Below are 7,942 nucleotides of genomic sequence, written 5' to 3' on the forward strand. Positions count from 1 at the left end.
ATTGAGAACACTTTCTCATTTACAATGACGACCTGGACAAGAGGCAACACAACAGCAGGAGAGAATAACAGATTCACAATCTCCACATACAACAGTGAAAAACATACAGTAAAACAACTGCAGAAACAACAATAAAACAGAAAATGTTAAGAATTAAGATATACATTATTATAAACATGTGCAATGGTCCTGTAAAATGTTAGAAATTGAGTTTTTAAAAGTAGATAGAGGTAAAAACAAACTAAAATTTAGAGACTGTTGTAAGCTATTCCAGTCACTTGCTGCAGAAAACTGGAAAGAGGAGCAACCAAAGACTGTGCGAACTTTTGGGACTACCAGACAGATGTAAGTGCTGGAGTGGAGAGCGCGACTAGAAGTGTGGATGTTTAGTAAAGAGCTCAAATAGGACGGAGCCAAGCCAATCAAACATTTGTAAATACACAATAGCCAATGGATTTGTCTACGCGTGTGGAGAGAAGGCCACTTCATCATTGAATACAAATCACAGTGGTGCGTGGTGAAAGGTGCACCTGTAACAAAGCGTATGGCAGCATGATATACAACATCAAGTTTGTGGAGCAGAGTATTTGATGCCATTCTGTAAACTAAGTCTCCATAATCAAGGATGGGGAGAACTGTAGTTTTTACCAAAAGCTCTCTTATTGGACGAGTGAAAGTGTTTTTGTGGCGGTATAAAAAGCCAATTCTTGCCTTTGCTTTGGTGAGCAGATTAATGATGTGGGTTTCAAAAACTAGAGAGTTATCAAGCCATACACCTAGATACTTATAGTGCGAGACAGTCTGAATTTCTGATCCGTCCAGGGATCCAATTTTACCTGGACTCTCAGGGAGCGGGAGGTACATAGATACATGGTTACATCCAAGTGGAGGGAGATAGCAAAATGACCCACACTGTAATGCTTAACACTCAGGAATCATAATACATACAGCCTTTTGTAGCCCCACATCTGAAAGATAATCTTATTCTGTGTGTAGTAGGGTGGAAATTTTGCCAGTGTTATATATAGTCCAACTAATATTCAATGCAAGATATACACATTGTTTGACGGTTCACAGCAAAATGACCCATATTGTAATGCTTAATACTCAGGAACCATAATATGTACAGCGTTTTTCAAACCCACATCTAAAAGATAATCTTTTACTGTTTGTAGAAGGGTGGAAACTTCCAGGGCGCTATATATGTTTCGATCATTTAGATGCAAGATACGTATATTAATTGATTTCATGTCCAAAATGTTATGTAAAACCAAAAGGGAGCCATTGTTACAACCCTTGCAGTTTTTATAACTGAATGTAAATAAATATTTTCACTTTTCATTCTGGCTATAGAATGACAGGATAATAAGTCATAATTCGAGGGGCAATTGAGAGGTTTTGAGCCTGACCTTCCCAAAAAAAAAGTAGTAGTCCATGAGCCAGCCATCAATTTTGACCTAATCAGTACCACTTAAGGTGCCGAAACAACAGCTGGAATCCACCCTTAGTGTACCACGGCCTACACTAAAATGTATGATAACCATCCCAGGTACTTAGCTGTAGCCAGCTAGGGGTCAATGAAGAATTACACAGAGGTCAAAATGTAAAAATGCTCTAATCATGTTGAAAACTATACCACATTATTTGTCTGATCATAACAATTCCAAAAAGGTATAGTTTGGACTATCTATGACTGAATGTTCTGCAGTTATGGGGTAAAAACAGTAAGAATGTTGATAAAGGTCAGTGTCAGTTTGTACAGGGGTCAAAGTTGTTCCAATTTCAGTAAAGACACTATTATGTTTCAGTTTGTGAATTAAATATCAGATTGCAGCATTTTGATCAGTTGGAACGTTCTGGATCAGTATGCAATTATTGCATTGTGTTGTGGAATCCGGAACCAGGTAAAGTTCAGGTCACAGTGTGAATCACATATCTTTTATTTTGAGTCCTCATCAACCCTTGGCAGACGTCACAAATCTCTGGTTGCTCTTGTTTTAGCATTTGCAGTTACTAGGATAAAATACACCATTTGAAACTGTCCTTGAGGTAATGCATTTTTCACTCTTTTCTGATACTTTGACAAAATAATTCATTAATCAAAAAGCTGTGTAGTTATCCAGGAAGAAGAAAAAATCTACAAGAATCCCCAATTGCCATTATAAAGCATGAAAGTAGGCAGTAAATCCCAAATGACCAGATCATCTCCATGTGTACACATTTTTATCACTGACACATTTAGACATTGAAAGTTTTAACACTAGTCTCTTTATCCTCTCATGACATAAATTTTCATGAAATTAATTTTCTCAAACACTGATGTTCTCAAGAATGACATTTAATATTCATTGCTACCCCACATACTTTGTGTGAGTTAACACAGCTTATGTGTGAATGTGACATGAATTTGATCAGCCCACAAGGTGATAATTAACGAAATTAGCAAAGAATACTTTTTCATGGTAATAATCATTTGCAGAAATATTAACATAATATTTCATTTTAGATGCATGATTTTCAACGGAAGAAGAAAAAAGATAATTTTGTGACAAATAATCCTTGTGTTTTAACTAAATATAAGCACATTTTATTAGTGAAGAAAATTAATTTGGGGTATTCTTAACATTGCCCATCTATTAATACATATATTAGCTACAGCTCATCCAGAAAGTATCCACCTATTCACCTATCAGGATAAACCTGTAACGAGAAAATAATGTGCTACTCTTAAACGCCAGTAGGTGGAGAAAAAGCGATACAAACAGGTAAATTTCAAACTGAACATAACACTCTCCGCTTGGTATTAGTCAAATATCAGTATCATAATAACTTGAACATGTCTAAACAACAGAGTGAAATAAATTTAGTCCGTGTCTTCTGCACTCATAAGAAGAATTGTCTCAGAGACGGGTCTCAGGAGAGTCTTTGCTGATCCAGACCTTGTGATCTTGAGTTCAATCTTCCTGACCTTTCCATCTTGGTCAGGGAATGTCTTTGTGACGAGAGCCATTGGCCACTCATTCTGCTTCACCTGGTTATCCTTAAGCAACACCAAGTTCAGATTAGGACGCACGTCCTGCCACTTGCGACGACTTTGAAGTGTCGGTAGGTACTTGCGCTTCCATCTGTTCCAAAAAGTGTTAGCCAGATGCTGAACCTGCCTCCACTGCTGACGATGGAGGTCGTTCTGGTCAAAGGTTCCCGGAGGAGGTGGATAAGTGCACACCTTCTGTGTAAGGAGTGAAGCAGGAGTTAAAAGAAACGGTGAATCTGGGTATGAAGAGATAGGAACGAGTGGCCTGGCATTAATGATCGCCGTGACCTCAGCCATTAAGGTTGACAACACCTCGTGTGAGGTGCGAAGGGCCGATTTGTAAGAGCATGGAGTTCAATATCTGCCTAGAGATGCCAATCATTCACTCCCATACTCCCCCCATGCAGCCTTTTTCACCCAAGTACTTCCTGACATTTGGCTCTTTCGGATCTGCAAGGAGGAAATGCAGTTCCTTGCAGGCCCCTGTGAAGTTGGTTCCGCAATCCGAGCGGATTTGCTTAGCAGGTCCTCTTAGAGCAAAGAACCGCCGTAAGGCATTAATGAAACTTGACGTGTTCATTGCCTCAATCAACTCTATGTCCACAGCATGTGTACTCATACACGTGAAAAGTACAGCCTACCTTTTATTGTTAGCTTGACCTCCATGAGTTCGTCTTGTACTGATAGTCCAAGAGCCGAAAACATCAAGTCCTACGTAGGTGAAGGGTGGTTCTGTGCTCAGGCGATCGTGGGGCAGATCCTCCATCTTCTGCTCAGCAGCTCTCTCATGAAGGTTTTTACATATAATGCACTTGTGAAGGGTACTGTTGATACATTTCCTAGCCACAACAATCCAGAACCCTGTTGTGCGGACAGAACTTTCTGTAAAGATGCAACTTTTGACCCTTTTGTGGTAATGCATCACAAGTAGCGTTGTGACATGGTTTCTCCCTGGGATGGCAACGGATAACTTTTCTTTCATGTCAAGTGCCGATTGGTTGAGTCTTCCTCCTATTCGCAGAAGGCCATCTTTGTCCATCCAGACATTCAGCTTTCGCAGAGAACTGTACTTTGAGATGTTCTTTCCAGCAGCCAGACAAGAGAACTCTTTGCTGTTGGTCTCTCTTTGCACACACTTGATGATGAAAATTTCTGCCTTTAGCAGTTCTTCTGCTGTGTAAAGCTTTTGACATCGATGCCAGCCACAACAGTCCTCATGCTTGGCCTTAGCCACACTTCTTTGAGACTGAGTGATGTGTGTCAGGAATGCTATGGCGCATACCAAAGACGTCCAGGATGAAAACCACTCTGAACGATGACATCCAAGATTGGATGTAGGAATACAGAGCATGGTAGCATGAGAACGCACCTCAGTGTCAGGATCTGGAGCGATCAGATCACATGACTCCTCTTCTGAAGTGGACATTCCTTCAGGTAGGGACAAAAAAGGAGGCCCTATGAGCCATGTTGTGTTAGCAAGCTCTGCTGCAGGTCCAGATCGAGTGGCGTGATCAGCCGGATTCTGAGTACTGCAGACATAGTGCCACTGCTCAGATTTGGTGGACTTCCTGATTCGTTGTACTCTGTTGGAAACGTACACATAAAACTGTCTGGTCTGGTTATATATGTATCCCCAGACAACTTTGCTGTCTGTGTAGAACTGTAATCTGTCCACTCTGATGTCCAGTTCACTCTTTACCAACTCTGCCATTTCCACCGCTAATACAGCTGCACCCAGCTCCAGCCTCGGGATAGTGTGGGCAGCTGCCAGGCCTAGTTTTGCTTTCCTTAGGACAAATACTACATGACATTCTTCATCACAGTCAGTCACCTTCAGGTAGGCTACAGCATTGGGGGTCATTTTTGACAGCTCCTTCAAAATGGACAAGCAAATTAATTCTGTAGTAAAGGCCAGTTTTCTACCAACTTAGAATTTTGAGAAAAGTGAAGGCTTACCTCGCAGCGTGTGATTTTGAGCGAGTTATTCATTTGCTTATAATATCTTGTTTAGATTATTGTAACTCACTCTACTGTGGACTGGACCAGTCGTCTCTAAAGCGTCTGCAGCAGGTTCAGAACGCTGCTGCACGACTGCTCACGGGGATGAGGAAACGAGAGCACATCACCCCTGTGTTGGCCTCGCTCCATTGGCTCCCAGTCACATTTAGGATTGATTTTAAGATCCTGCTGCTTGTGTTCAAGTGTTTAAATGGTTTGGCTCCCAAATACCTCTTTGAGCTTTTGACTCCTTATGTTCCGGTCAGATCAGTGAGGTCAGAAAGTCAGCTTTTATTAAATGTGCCCAGATCTCGATTAAAAACTCGAGGTGATCGGGCTTTTTCGGTGGCTGCGCCTAAACTCTGGAACAGTTTGCCTATGCACATCAGAGCTGCTCCATCTCTAGAGTCTTTTAAATCTGTTCTTAAGACTCATTTTTATGCTTTGGCTTTTAATACAATTTAAGCTGTGTGTCTGGTTTTATGTGTTTTTGTATATTTTGGAATTTTAATGCCCTGTTTTGGTGGTATGGTTTTTGATATTGTTTTTACTGTGAAGCAATTTGGGCAGCTGCTGTTGTTGTAAATGTGCTATATAAATAAAATTGACATTAACATTGACATTGACATACAGCAGTGATGGCTTTCACAGAAGCATCTGAGAAGATATGGAGTTTCTTCCTGTGGGCTGTGGTAAGAGTGATAGGAGTGTATGCTCTTGGAATCCTGAAGTCGCTCAGACTTTGTAAGGAGTCTTTCCACATTCTCCATTCAGTTTCCTTTTGGACTGGAAGTGGACTATCCCAATCGATGACCTCACCACTTGTAAGTTCACGCAGTAGGAACTTCTGCTGAATGACAATTGGCGCAATGAGTCCGAGGGGATCAAAGACACTTCACAGTGGCTAGAACACCTCTCCGGGTAAAGGGTTTCTCTGTTGCTGCCAATCTGAAAATAAAGAGGTCTTGTTTGAGATCCCAGCTGAGGCCTAAGCTACGTTGGATGAGGTCTGAGCTGTCATCAAACTCCAAACTCTGAAGACCCTTTGTATGGTCTTCTGGGAGGAAAGCCTCCAAGACTTCAGAATGATTTGACGCTATCGTATGGAGCCACAAGTTTGAAGCGGCAAGCAACTCTTGCACTTTTGAGTAGTTCGATGGCCTCGACAGGTGATGGGAAGGACTTAAGAGCATCACCAATGTAGAAGTCTCGCTCAACAAAGTGTTTGGCATCCATGCCATATTTAATTGCTCCATATTGTGCAGCTTGACGAAGACCATAGATGGTGAAGGAATATATCCTAAATGTGCTTAAATATGCATTAACCTTTTGTGTTTTATTCCACATTCAGTATCATCATAATGTTATTTATCTTTTATTAGAAGTCATCATTTATATATTAACATTGCTGTTGAAGAATATATTACTCATATACTCATAGTGATCAATATTTATCAGTGCTTATTAAACACGTAATCAATAGCTAAGGTTAATTACATGATATCTATATATTCAAATACTCTTGGGTTATATGTTCAAATGCTATTGAATTGTGTATTGTATCTACTGTTGGGAAAGTGTAGTGACACGGACCCACAACAGGGGGCGTAAATGAACGGACAGTGGATGAGTCAAAATTACAACACTATACTGTTGTGAAACGTGCACAACGAAATACAGATGCAGAATTTGGATTACAGTCAAATATACGAGGGTGACGTGTGGGCAGGCTCGAGGATAGGAGACAACCGTCCAGAGAAGAGCCGGGCCCCACACGATTTCCACTGCCACCGGATCTGGAACACACCGGAGTCTCCAAGTCCTGAATCCCCAGGTGGCCACCGTCTCCAGCTGTCGGATCTGGTACTGCTGGCAGGAGGCAAAAAGACAGTTAAGGGTGAGTGTGTGAAAACACACCCAGTAAACAGTCAGCAAAAAGCAGTTCTTCTCCAGGTGGCAAAAACACCTCCATCTCAAACACAGTAACACAGTTCGTGCAGAGCCTGAGAGCTACTTCTCTTAGTTTGACGTGCGGAGTGAAGTCCGTCACTCATCACGTTTCCCAAACTCAGTGTCCAGCTGCAAGTAGGATCCTCAGGTACTCCTGCAAAGACTCAGAAAATTACGTGCGTTTTGGCACAATCACAGCTGAGAGGTTTACCTATAGGGTAGACGATATCTCGGCAGCGAGGTGGAGTTGCTGCCCAGCTTTTGAGGTGATGGTGATGATGAGTGACAGCTGGTGCTTGTTGATGAGTGACAGCTGTCACTCCCGGATGCTCCGGCGCCCTCTCGTGCCTGAAGCCCGCACTTCAGGCAGGGCGCCCTCTGGTGGTGGGCCAGCAGGCCTCTTCAGCGGCCCACACAACAGGATCCCCCCCCCCCCCCCCCCCCCCCCCAACGGGCGCCTCCTGGCGCCCGACCCGGCTTGTCAGGGTGACGTGTGTAGAAGTCGGCCATGAGGGCCAGGTCCAGGATGAAGCTCCTCTTCACCCAGGAGTGTTCCTCAGGTCCATACCCCTCCCAGTCCACCAAGTACTGGAATCCCCGGCCCTTTCGACGGACATCCAGAAGCCGGAGCACTGTCCAAGCCGGCTCCCCGTCGATGATCCGGGCAGGAGGCGGCGCCGGTCCAGGAACACAGAGGGGTGAGGAGTGGTATGGTTTGAGTCTGGAGACATGGAATATGAGGTGGATCCGCAGTGAAGCTGGGAGTTGGAGCTTCACTGCGGCCGGACTGAGGACTTTGAAGGGGCCGATGTATCTGTCCTTCAGTTTTGGGGAGTCCACCTGGAGAGGTATGTCCTTCGTGGATAACCACACTTCCTGCCCGGGCTGGTATGCAGGGGCCGGGGAACGCCGGCAGTCTGCATGGGCCTTAGCCCTTGTCCGGGCCTTCAGTAAGGCAGA

This window comes from Thalassophryne amazonica, chromosome 1 (assembly GCF_902500255.1).
Source record: "Thalassophryne amazonica chromosome 1, fThaAma1.1, whole genome shotgun sequence".
In the NCBI taxonomy this organism is placed as follows: domain Eukaryota; kingdom Metazoa; phylum Chordata; class Actinopteri; order Batrachoidiformes; family Batrachoididae; genus Thalassophryne; species Thalassophryne amazonica.